A 14,042-nucleotide genomic window follows, 5' to 3' on the forward strand; every position below is an offset into this window, starting at 1 on the left:
TCTTTTTCACATGAACATAATAATTCACCTTTTTTTCATATTTCACCTTTTTTGTATAATTTGCATTTCCCCCCAGAACCCTGTGTGCAGTCTTACTATTCTCGAAGCCTAGCAAGTCTCCTATGCTATGCATAGCTTTGCTAGAGGAGATGGAGATACTCATAATAAAAGTCTACATTATTATGACATGCTTACTAATGAAAACTTACTTTCAACAAATCAAATTAAGGAAAAAAAAGAACATTTATACATTACCAAAAAGAGAACATTTTGGCATTAGTAAAATTAGATATTTCCTATCTATCACATGGAAAAAGTAAAATATATTTTTAGATAATTACAGGAACAATGAAACCTAAAGCATAGTAGAAGTGAAATATTATTTCTTTTAGGAAAGGAATGGAAATAATAAATGCTATTTTGACATTTTAATCTTGTGAACCAAATCAAACATTTGAGGTGAAGCCTTGTTGGCATGACTCTATCCCTAGCCACTGCTTTGATTTTCCCCAGAGGAATTCTGGAGACACTGATCAGTATATGAGCATTCTCTCCAAACCCAGGCTCTAGCCCCAGATTCGATTGGTCAGTGTGCACTCTTAAATGTTCTGTTTGTTTAAAAAAATTCTCCTAAGGGTGAAAACCATACCTAATTTTATAAAACTAAGCTCAGATAGAGAAAGACCTCGTCTCAATGAGAAAGTCGTAACTGCCAAGCTTCTTGAGGTCGGTGCCCATAGAAAAAGGGCACCTGAAGGCAGGCCAGACCACTGCTTACTGTAGTCAGGTGACATGATGCCATGTACATTTCTCCCTCCCACTGCAATAGAAGGACCATGTCAGTATGCAATAGAGCTAGAATTAGACCAGTGTGCATCTGTGAGATGAGAGAGTCTGTGTCTGTGTGTGTGTGTGTGTGTACTAGGCAAGTGCACGTGGAAATAAAAATAAATTTGTAAGTGGTAGAATTAGCAGAGTGTGAGGTCATAACTGTCAACAAACCCAAAGGCTTTGGGGCTTTTGACTGTGTTAACAGTGAGAAAGGCAACAGGTTTTTCTTTAAAAACATAACACCCATATTTTTTTTTTCTCAAAAGATTCAGGAAATATCCAGACATAGAAATGCGCTACCTACCTGTGAATAAAGAACTCACTATTTTCAATGTCAACAAACAGGAAACACAAAAATGAGAGTACATAATAATTTGTCTAATATATTCACTCCAGAACTGAGCTGTCATATGTAATGAGTTTATTGAGCAACCTCATCTGACCAAGTTGTAAATGTGCAACAATTTTATTTTCTTTCAGTGACTTGCCCACATTTCTGCAAACTTGAAGCTCATATTCTCACTGGCTAAAAGCCACATTTGTTAATAATTATTTGGCCCAATTTCATTGTTTTTCAGCCACTTTCAGTTTATTCAGTCTCTTCTTGGTCTATACAACTCATCCTTGTTTATTTTAAAAGTTCATATCATATTCTAAAAAATCCTTTCCTTTCCCCCGTAAGAGCTGAAGTTCTAATAGCTACCACATGAGGTGGGTTTCATGCGGCTCTCATACTTCTTATGCACGTTTCGTGATGTCAGCTTCTCAGGTACTGGTGAGTGGAACAGGAGAAAGCAAACACAGATCCTTTCTCACTTGACAGCTGCAACCCTCCCGCCTGCCTCCCCACTTGCTACCCATGCCCACTATTCTAGCACTTTATCCAGAGCCTCAATGTGGAGAGTTGTGGAGAGTTTTGTTTTTTTTTTTTAATAACAACATTCTTTTTTAAAATTCTTTAAAATTTATTTTTATTGTATTTTTTTTGGCTGCATGACATGTGAGATCTTAGTTCCCTGACCAGAGATTGAACCAGCGCCCCCTGCTTTGAAGCACGGAGTCTTAATCACTGGACAGCCGGGGAAGTCCTGGTAGCTCACTTCTGGGCAGCGCCCTTAGGAACTGGCAGTTCCTTGAGAGTTTACTATGCTCTCCAGCAGAGCCCCAGGAGGTAGGTGGTCTCAAGCTGCAAGCCTCTCTGTAGTGATCTCAGCAAAACCACCCAGCCCAACTGTATCTGTTTGAGGATTAATTCTAGGGCCTCTGGGCACCTGCAGGATCCATCTCCCATATTCCTTGGGAAGTGGGAGCTGCTGGGGCAGCAGTGTGGTGGTCCCTGACCTTGACCCCCTCTGCCAGGCCTGTCTCAGCTCATTTCTCTACTGTTCCATTCGCACAAAGCATGACACCCAGCAGATTTCCAAGAACATAACACCAGTTTTACCTTCTTGCCACTTCCCCTAATTGCTTAGCTTGGGGAAAAGAAAGCAGCCCCTAGTTTCCAGAAGAATGGGGTTACATCTTTGTATTAGACAGCATGGCAGGAATCAGGAAATTTTTTGCTTTCACTCATGCAGACAGACTTTCTAAGACGGACAAAAATGTCTTCTTTTTTTTTCTTCTTCATCTATTTTATTCTATAAAGTTTCCATGACTTTATATAAAACGATTTGTAGCCCTTGGCCTCTTAGCATTTTTACAGCCAAGAAAGGAGGCAGAGCTATGCACTTCTGGCAAGACAATAGCATTTGAACCTCAGCAGGTGTGTGATCTTATAATCATGTCGAAGGGCCAAACAACTATAACATTTAACCCTTCGTGTTTGGAGTGATGATTCCAGGCAGTTGTATTATTTGACTTTTTGTGTCTCTCTTTTCAAAGTTCAGGGTTGAGGTTTGATTCCCAAGGGAGGAAAAAGTACTTCATTGATCTTGAAGCAGGATGGCATTAAATTTCTTACTTCCTTCTCATTGTTTGGTTTAGCTGGTTGACGCTCCAAGCTGACCGTGAACAGCTTTGGGAGTTTCAGGGAGCTTAACTCTTGGGTTTCATCTCTAGCTTCATGTGAAGCATCTGCAAATAATCAAGATACAGAAAGAAGCTCAGAGTGGGAGCAGCCTCTGGGATTTGGTTTAACTAAACCTTCCTGTGAGCCACATTTCTTTGTTTACATACATTCCTGCTCTGAAGGCCAACTTCCTGTCATAAAGCTGCATACCAAATTTGAGCATTTAGAAAACGGTGTGGCTCAAACCATTATAACTCTGGAAACAGACTTCAAGTAATTATTATTTTTAAAGGATGTGTAAAAAAAAAAAAAAAAAAAAATGCAGGGCCTCACCCTAACTTTCATGATTCAAATCTTTTTCTTATAATCACACGCATTCACACACATATACAGAAAGGGAAATGAGTGCTATTTTCTGCATAAAAATATCTGTCGGTACAGACCTTGTGTGGAGACATCAAAGTGACAGATTACAAAGACTGAAAAGGAAAGGAACTTATTTTTCAAAAGTGATAAATCTCTGGGAGAAGAGACACAGTGTGACCAATCCCATATGGTATAAATTTGGGCCATACAAGTTTCTCAAATAATTCTAGTGTCATGGTTCCTTTGGATCCTTCAGTGTATTATCCTTTAGCAGTTATTTTCTACTTTTTAGATCTATTTCTACCTTCTTTTTCAAAATATCACTTAATATACCCTTTCCTTCTCTCTCTTGATATTTCATTCTCTCTTTCTCCCAGTAAATCTCTTAGTGTTCTTTCTTAGGCAATGCCTATTTTTAGCATATACTCAAAATGTGTATCCTTTCCAAGCCTACTACTCTCCAAGATATACATCATCAGGTTCAGAGTCAAGTCTATGCTAGATCTAATTAAGACTTAATTAGATCATGTCTCTACCACCTAGAAATCAATCTTTCCCTGGTCACCGATGACCTCCTATTATTAAATCAAAAAGCAATGGGCAGCTTTCACTGTGTATTTATTATACTTTCTCTAGAATTTGGTTCTCTTGACAGCACCCTCCTTGAAATCTCATCCCCCCTTGATACCTATGACAAAATTGTTTCTGCATTAATCACCATGATAGGCTCCTTTTCTTCCCACATACCTTTAAATCTAGGGGGTTCCTAGGGTGTCATTTTTAGATGTAGTGTTTTCCTCATCTACACACGTTCCCTCTTCCTCTTCCATAGCGTTAGTTGCACAATAGATGCTGATGATTCCCAGATCTATACATCTAGCCTCTGGTTTTCCCTCACTTATTACATCCTTTTAGTGACCAATTTCTATCAGTCCTACCTACAAATCTCACTTGAATCTACGATTTATCACTATCTCCAGTCTTACAAACAGTATATTATAGAGACTCCCTATGTGTAAATCCTGGCTCTACTTCCTGCTAGCTGTGTAGCTCTGGGTAAGTTATTTAACTCCACTGTACCTCAGCTTCCACATCAGTAAAATGAAGATTGAAAGAGCAACATTCACAGTGTATGTTTATGTTATTATCATTATTTTAGTTCAATTCATCATCATTTTTTAAAATCTCAATAGTTGTGACCACCACCCAACAGGTTGTTCCCCTTTTGGCTCTCTTAAAATTAATCTTCTAGCAAACAGATCGACCTTCCTAAAGTGTTAGGATATCTTTTCAGTACATACAATCCTGGGATGGCTCCCCTTAATTTTCACAATCTAATTCTGATGAACCATGCTTTATGTGATATGATTCCTGCCAACCTCTTGAACCGAACTAACCTATTGGCACAGAGAAGAGCAGAAGACACTATAGCTCTCCTCCAACTTTCAAGCAGCGGTTATGATGCCATATATCCAACCTCTCAGTAATAGAATTATTTTCCCTTTGGCAAAAAATTTCTACTTGTCTACTTCTCTTTTTTTTTTTTTTAAGATTTATTTGTTATTTATTTATTTTTGGCTGTGTTGGGTCTTAGTTGCGGCATGCAGGATCCGCTTTGAGGCATGCAGGATCTTTTGTTGTGGCACGCAGGCTTCTCTCTAGTTGTGGTGCACAGGCTCCAGGGCGCATGGGCTCTGTAGTTGTAGGGCACGGGTTCCAGAGCACGTGGGCTCTGTAGTTTGCGGCACAGGGGCTCTAGTTGAGGCGCGCAAGCTCAGTAGTTGTGGTGCGCAGGCATAGTAGCCCCGCTGCACGTGGGATCTTAGTTCCCTGACTAGGGATCGAACACGCGTCCCCTGCATTGTAAGGTGGATTCTTTACCACTCAGCCACCAGGGGAGTCCCCTCTACTTGTCTGCTTCTTAAGCTGCATTCTAAACAGATAAGCAAGTTGAAAATGAGAGTTCATAATTTTTATGTGTATTGAGGCAGCAATCCTAAAATACAAATATCATTACACAACTTCTATGCGTGGCCACCTATCGTTTATATTCTTTATTTGTCTGACCTCCTTTACATTTTGTTCCTAGCATTTCATTTCACTCTGTCATGCTTCACTGTACTGAAAGCAATAACCATGGATGTTAAATAAATTGATTGTGTTCTAGAGAGCTAGCGTAGATGGTGGAAGTAATTAAGTATAGAGGTAAATCTTCCTACAAAACCAAAATTGACATTTTTTTCTGTCGTCCTGAAACTTTAGTTACTCCACTTTTAAATTGATATTTACTTAAGCGAAAGAAAAGAACAGCCTAGTGTAGTATGCACTACACTAATGTGAGTTCTAGAAAGTGGGCAATGATGATAATCATCAATTAGCATCCTGAGAGTCATCAAAACTGTAGAGAAGAAACTTAATTAAACCAGTCCATTGGAACGTTGCAATATACATGGGTACCACACTACACAGTTTCTCAGTATTTGAAAGGACATAGAAATAATATTTTTTGCTGTTCATTTTGGACAACTTATATAGTGTATTTTTTAATTAAAGTAACATGATTGAAGTTTAAAGTAGTGTTGTGTATTCCCATCACTTTGTTTGTGATAAACAGAAACACAGAAAGACATAGTGACTTAATAGAAACAAATCACATAATTAGAAGAATAAAACACACCTATACCAATTTCTATATTACTTTAAAAATGTATTGATTTCCTTCTTGTTCGTGGACTTGACATGAAATGTTTGAGGCAATTTTATCGAATAATATAGTATTTAAAGTATTTAATTCCCTTTAGAATTAAATACTTTAGAATTCCCTGTTCAATTTTTCAGATTCATTAGAACAATAAGAGTTTGGTTAGTATCAGTATTTTTAGGTATTTAAAAATATGTAAAAGAGTTATCTTTTCATTAGTTACTTATACTACTTATATTAGTTTATTTTTAGATGTTACTCAGAGCACCTTCTTAGTAAATTATGATTTCTGAGATGATGGTTAGCATTTACCCATTTATTTTCTAGGACTGCTATGACTTGATCATTGGCAAATTTCCATAGTACTTTGTTTTGAGGTCTTTTTTGGAAATAACTATTTAATTTGAAGCTTCTCAAATTATGTAAACAATATATTTTAACAAATAATATTGCATATACTTATTATGTCAATGCTGAGAGATAGGTGAGATGCTATTTATCAAAGATAAAACTGAATGAAAATTTCTTTCTTTGCTTCCAAGTGTAAACAAGGAAGACATGGCTATGTCTTCTTACACTTGCGAATATGGATCGGGTCATAATGGCAGTAACAGGGACACCAGTGTTCAAGCAGTTTGCCAGGAGTGGTGCTGCCTTATCAGCCTCTCAGAACTGAGGCAGAGAGCTGTCAGCATAACTGCTCCGAAGTTTGCTTTGTGGAAAGCAGATAAGTGGTCCCTCAGGTAAGGAAGACTCAGGCAATAAAGCTTCACAGACTGCAAGCAACACCTTAATTGTGTTTGAATACGAACAGGAAGTCGATGCAATTCTCTGCCGTTGCATGAAGTTTAGATTCCTAAGTAAGCATGTGCGGTAAAGCTGTACCCTTAGAAACTTCAGAATAGATGCCAACATGATATTAATATTTGATCATCTTTAATATTTCAAAAGCCTTAATTTGAAACAGTCAAGAGGTGCATGGAATATGTTATCTTCCTAAGTATTTGTAATATTGTCACACTATAACTGGGTTTGTGCTTATCCAGATTTAATGAAGCATATTGTACATAAAGAGAACAGCTACATATCAAAATATTCTGTCTTACTTTATCACATACCATCCAAGTCCTTCTTTTGCTGTATTTTCAACTATTTTACATTATGGCTCTGTTTATAGGTTTTGTTTTGTTTAAATATCTTTCTTATCAATTAGACTGTAAGGTCTTGGAAGACAAGGTCTATGCCAGCCTAGGTTTATTACTAAATAATCAGAAACCAGTTCAGTCTCTGGAATTGGAGGGACCTAATTAATAACTATCAGGTGAATGAATTAGTGCTTTTTTAGTGTTGTTTTCCAAGGTGTGGGGAAGGAGACAGTGCTGTTTGATTTAATCCTAGAACATACAGTACAGTGATGAAACACACCCAATGCATGTGTACTTTTAATACACAAATGATATTAAACCAAGAATTCCTTTATAAGATTTCTTATATTCTTATTATGAGAAGCAACAACAAAAACCAAAACTCTTTGTAAAATATGAAATGGGAGACCAAATACCATATTATAAAAAAGTTAAAAAAAAAGTTTATATTTAGAATTTCAAATATCAGCAATATTTTTCCAGAATCTATCCTGATATTCTTTGTAGACAGAGGATAATGTATAACAGAAAGATAATATGGTTATGCCCTTTGTACAAAATAATACTATTGCTGATACATCATTATTCTAGGTTTATATAATTTCCCTTATCTGTTCCCTTTTGTGACAAATAACATGGGTTTATAAAATGACTGGCTAGAGAAAGGGAAAAAATTGTGTCCATGGAGTATAGAAAAATTAACAGACCTCCACAGACATGGTTTCATTGTGTTAGCTCAAGGCTTATCCCAAAGGAGCAAAGCTGCAAGGGTTTAGGGTCTGTTTCTTTTCTCACACAGCGTGCTTTATAGCTCATTATTGCACTCAGCTTTTTCATAGCTTTGCAGCTTGCAAATTCCACAACTTTCTGGTTGTACAACTAATGTAAACTCCAAATCACAGTCGACTTCTTAATATAAGCATGTGTTCAAGACCATTTCCTAATATAGAAAGATATGCTATTTCAATTACATTCTGCAACATTTGGTTATTTTTCTTTGACCCATCCTGGAACCTCATTTTAATGTGGAAAGTTCTCAAATATTTACATGGGAGTATAAATAAAAATGACTTCTGTCTTCTTTTATAAACCTATTGCTACTGTTATTCCTGCCTCTTCTGCCGTCATTTTTAATTTTTTGTATTCCACTGTATTCAAAATTCTTGATTTCGGAGTGCTCTTTTTTCCCTCACATATATAGCACTTAAGGTTTGTAAGTGTCTCATTAAAGATCAATTCACTTAACCACATGCTTCTTTGTTAACATTCAATATCTCAAACAATACTTATATGTAGTCATTGCTTATTAGTTATCCTATAACTATCTCTTGAAAAAATCATCACAAAAGTTAAATTCACTTACTTTCTGAAAAAATATATTTACACACAGATAGAAATAGAAATATGCGGTTGGGTTTTTATAGCTTTGTCAACAGAAATGTAATTCTTGAATTTCCCTTGTAGAATTAGGCTACATGGTGCCTGTTGATCTATATATCTACATCGATATGTAGGTATAGAGAGAGGATACTACAGAAAACAAATATATATCAATATGTCACTCAAAATCACCATAGTAGTTATGCTATGGAAGGCATTTATATGGCACATTTTGTTTAAAGATGGTACTTTTGCGAATAGAGATATTGATCCCTCATTTCCAGATAGTCTTGTTGAATCTAGAAGATCTAAATAAAATGTACTGCATTGAGTATCAAATAATATTCCAAGAATAATGTATGTCATAAGCCAAAAATTGCCACAGTGTTTTGCAAAATGGTCAACAAATAATGTTAAACTTAAACTCCGGTGCAAGGAATACTGCAGATAATAATGTTGAAAGTCATTTACCCTGTACTTTGACATAAACTGTTAGCAAATTATAATCAAAACAGAGATCTTAGCCATACACTTTGGTCATAGGGTTATGCTTGACATAATACTTTGTTATCAAAGAGAAGGATGGAGAAATAAGGTATGAGGGTGGAGAGAGGATGAACAGAGAAATATTTTTCAGGGAAATTTTATTTTTTGTGTTTGTCTTTAATAAGATACTTATAAGTTTACTATCTTTATTTTGGAAAAAAATATCAATAGACCCTCCAAAAGGAAAATAAATAAAGTCTGAGCTTTTAGTGCAAATCCGCAGTCTTCTCTGAACTCTTCTTTCTTCTTTATATAAAAAAACTATTCATTCTCAGACAGAAAAACACTCCCTATTTTATTTGATATTTTAAATGTAAATAAATTCTGGATACCAATATTTTGTTTATGTGAGGTAAGAGGACATGAGACTTACTATTTTGAAATTACTGTGTTAAAGTTAGGATATTTCTAGATACAAATATCAGAAGGCACCATGTAGTCTAGCTCTACAAGGGAAATTCAAGAATTACATTTCTGTTGACAAAGCTATAAAAACCCACATCAGATAATCATCATCCTCATGGAATTATGAGTTTATTGTAACTTAATGTTTATACTTTACTAAAATGTCACACATTTTGTTTTCACTGGTGTCTTTTGCTCCATCCTAAGTTTGGGGTGAGCTCACTGCCTTCCATCTTCCCTGGGCGTGAGATTGCTTCTCCCCATTCTCTGAGGAGTCACTTCACATCCCAGAGCAAAAACCACTTTGGCCCTGATTTTGACAGAAACATGACACTGACCATACTCCTTCTGTTTCTTCCCAGCACTTACTCAAGACAGTAAATTCTGGCAGTTGAATCAGAGTTCACGCTGTATGTATCACATCTCTCAATCAACATCAACAAATAATAACTTTACTCTGGGAAGTCAAAGCCATTGGATCTTTTTGTCCAAAGATGGCACTGGCTGGAGAAGGCATTATTAAACCTGAATTACCTTTAACTTCAAGGAACAAAACTGTAGACTTTGTACTCAGTGATCCAAGGCAAGATTTCTCAATGTGAAACACAGCACTGCCTTCCTATAGCATGTTAATAGGTGCCATGTAGAAAAGAAAATACTCCCGTTTAAAAAAAAATGTGTTTTTTTTGAAATGATAGGGAAGGGTTAACGAAGTTAAACAAGCGTCTTTACTGCAAGGATCTTGGAGTCTTCAATATGTTAATGTGCAGCATCAGGCTACAAAGTGTACTGAACTCTATGGGAAGTTCAAGTTTAAACCAAGCCCCACTGCTGAGTCAGCATTAAACACCTCCGCCCTGAAGGAGCGTCATAGTGGCTCAACCACATTATTTGAGTACAGTTTTCAAAGAAAATGGGAGAGTGCAAATGGGCATAATCTCTAGCCTCTCTTCTCCTCCTATGAAGTCTAGAAAGGCTCCTACGAAGTATTTACCCAAAAAGCCGTAACGTAGGCAGCTCTAAGAACTGGAATCAGAGAATGACTTTAACGCTTACTCTCCGTCTCTAGGTTGAAGAGTGTGATTAACTCTGATACTTGGTTCCAGACTTTGTACAGCCCAATCTAGCTTACCCAAGTTTTTTCATTAGGATTTCAGAAAACACTCTAGTGAACAACAATTTGTTCTTTTGTCTCCCTCCTACAAATATTCCTCTTAAAGTCTTTGTGAGTAAAATAGTTTTGAGTGAGGGCAGAATTAAAGTATTATGAGTATTACCAGCCCAAATCACCTTAATATTATTTGAAATCATACCTTAGGTATGTCCTTTCTTTAATATTTGTTTCATATATGACAGTTCTTCTAAACTTGCTTAATCATACAGTTTTAAAATTTGCATCTATGGAATAGCTGCTAATTTAGGAGGGTTTAAATGTTGACTTTGCTACTTACTAGCTAGGTGGTCTTCATTTCTTAATGTCTTTGAGCCTCAATTTCCTAGAATACAAATGGAATTATTAATACCTACCTCATAGTGTTATGTCAAGTAATGACTAAAAAGAGAGATGTAAAGTCATTAAGATAGTACAGGGCATGTCATAAGAGCTAGATAAATTGGAACGGCTACAAATTTCTCCTCTTAAAATTTCCTTACCAGGCAGCACCAGATCAAGTCAGATCAGCCCTCTGTTAATACCATCCACTGGGGTTCAATCACTTTTAGAATAGATTCTAAGCTTCCTGAAAGTCACACATGAAATCAGCCCCTTCCTACTTAACTGCCCCATTTGTGCCTCTTTCCACTTCTATATCTAGCTGGTCCCACCAGCCTTTAATCTGTTCCTTTAATACGTCCAGCTTGCTCTACTTATTTGTACTTGCCCTGCTTATTTCCTAGAATTCTCATCTGTAATATTTTTATTTGGTTGAATCCCTCCTGTCACTCAGGTCTCAGTTCAAATGTCACCTTTCCTGAACGTATAAAATACACCATTGTTTTATTGTTTTAATGATATTTCCCACTCGTTGAAATTCTCTTATGTGTCTTTGTTTACTGGTTTTTGCCTACCTTTACCATTAGAATGACGTAGCGGGTAGGACCCTTCTCTGTTGTGTTCAACACTGTACTCAATGTACTTAGAATAGTGTTTGGGAAAAAGGTAAATGCTCAATCGATTTTTGCTCAATAAAATAAATGGAGTAGACTGTGGCCTCGTGAGTGATTCTGCTGTGGGTTTGGCCAGGACTAGAAGTTGTGACCATTCTGGTATCTGGCGCCAGAGGGAGGTGTCAGGGGGATAGCTGAGAGAGTGAGATATGTAGTCAGCCATCTTAGCTCTTCATTCTAATGATTTTAAAATTTTAGAATCCATGTTATGGTTCATAAAAGGAAGAGGACAACACTGGTACATTATAAACTTGATGCACCAACATATATTCATGACTGACAGTGTCAGGAGATCATAAAACCACCATGACAGTCTTGTGGACTGACGTCCTGTATTTGCTCAGAGCTGGAAACATGCATCAGAGGGACACTTTTGGGACTTAGTCAAAGATACACATGGGCGGGACTTCCCTGGTGGCACAGTGGTTAAGAATCCGCCTGCTAATGCAGGGGACACGGGTTCAATCCCTGGTCTGGGAATATCCCACATGCCGTGGAGCAACTAAGCCCATGTGCCACAACTACTGAGCCTGCGTGCCACAACTACTGAGCCTGCGTACCACAACTACTGAAGCCCACACGCCTAGAGCCCGTGCTCCACAATGAGAAGCCCACGCACTGCAATGAAGAGTAGCTCCCGCTCGCTGCAACTAGAGAAAGCCCGTGTGCAGCCAAACTCAGCCAAAAAAAAAAAAAAAAAAAAAGATACACATGGGCGAATGGTCTTAAGAGTTTCTGCCTGTAGGACAGACTTAGATATCAAAAATACCCCAGGGCGCCTAGCAGTCAGCTCTTGGTGCCAATATCATCCTTCAATAAAAGGAACTAGGGCTACTTGGAGAAATGACTGAATCTAGAGCTAGGGCAGAGAATATATAAGGTGACTCAGAGTATCTCATAGTGCCCAAAGGTAAGGAATTACTCAAATAGCAAACAAACAAAATCTTCCCAATGATGGGGGGGATATGTCAAAGGTACACAGGTGCCAATTGAAATTCTTCTCAATGTACAAAGAACAGTTTGCACCATAAATAAGGAGACTGGTATTGAATTATTGCCCAAAGTATAAACTAAATATCCATGAATCTAAACTAATGTAAAGAGATAAGTGAATAAGGAAACAAATGGGGACAAATTTCCCTTGCAAAAGAATTGCAAATAATTTCTGCAGATAGCCTACTCTCAAAGAGGTAGAGCATTAACTAATACTGCTTTTTTAAAAATTTTATTGAAGTATAGTTGATTTACAATGTATAAGAATATATGTATGTATATATACATATATTCTTATATTCTTTTCCATTATGCTTTGTCACAGGATACTGAATTGAGTTCCTTGTGCTGTACAGTAGGACCTTGTTGTTTATCCATCCTGTATGTAATAGTTCGCCTCTGCTAATCACTAACTCCCAGTCTCTCCCACCCCTACGGCCCCTTGGCAACCACAAGTCTGTTCTCTATATCTGTGAGTCTGTTTTTGTTTCATAGATACGTTCATTTTAGATTCCACATATAAGCGATATCATATAGTATTTGTCTGCCTCTTTCAGACTCAGTTTGCTTAGTATGACAATCTCTAGGTCCATACATGTTGCTGCAAATGACATTACTTCATTCCTTTTTATGGCAGAGTAATATTCCATGGTGTGTGTATGTATGTATATGTATATATACATACATACACACACCACATCTTCTTTATCCATTCATCTGTTGATGGAAATTTAGGTTGTTTCCACATCTTGGCTACTGTAAAGAGTGCTGCTGTGAACATAGGGGTGCATGTGTCTTTTTTTTTTTTTTTTTTTTAATAGGGAGCGTTTTCTTTTTTTTTTTTTTTAATTTTATTTATTTATTTTATTTATGGCTGTGTTGGGTCTTCGTTTCTGCGTGAGGGCTTTCTCTAGTTGTGGCAAGTGGGGGCCACTCTTCATCGCGGTGCATGGGCCTCTCACTATCGCGGCCTCTCTTGTTGCGGAGCACAGGCTCCAGACATGCAGGCTCAGTAATTGTGGCTCACGGGCCCAGTTGCTCCGCGGCATGTGGGATCTTCCCAGACCAGGGCTCGAACCCGTGTCCCCTGAATTGGCAGGCAGATTCTCAACCACTGCACCACCAGGGAAGCCCCCCACGTGTCTTTTTGAATTAAAGTTTTGTCTGGGTGTATGCCCAGGAGTGGGATTGCTGGATCATATGGCAACTCGAGTTTTTTGAGGAACCTCTGTACTATTTTCCATAGTGGCTGCACCAATTTACATTCCCACCAACAATGTAAGAAGGTTCCCTTTTCTCCACACCCTCTCCAGCATTTGTTATTTGTAGACATTTTAATGATGGTCGTTCTGACTGCTGTAAGGTGGTAACTCATTGTAGTTTTGATTTGCATTTCTTTATTAATTAGTGATGCTGAGCATCTTTTCATGTGTCTATTGGCCATTTGTATGTGTTCTTTGGAGAAATGTCTATTTAGGTCTTCCCATTTTTTTGATTGGGT

This window comes from Balaenoptera musculus, chromosome 5 (assembly GCF_009873245.2).
Source record: "Balaenoptera musculus isolate JJ_BM4_2016_0621 chromosome 5, mBalMus1.pri.v3, whole genome shotgun sequence".
NCBI classification, from domain to species: domain Eukaryota; kingdom Metazoa; phylum Chordata; class Mammalia; order Artiodactyla; family Balaenopteridae; genus Balaenoptera; species Balaenoptera musculus.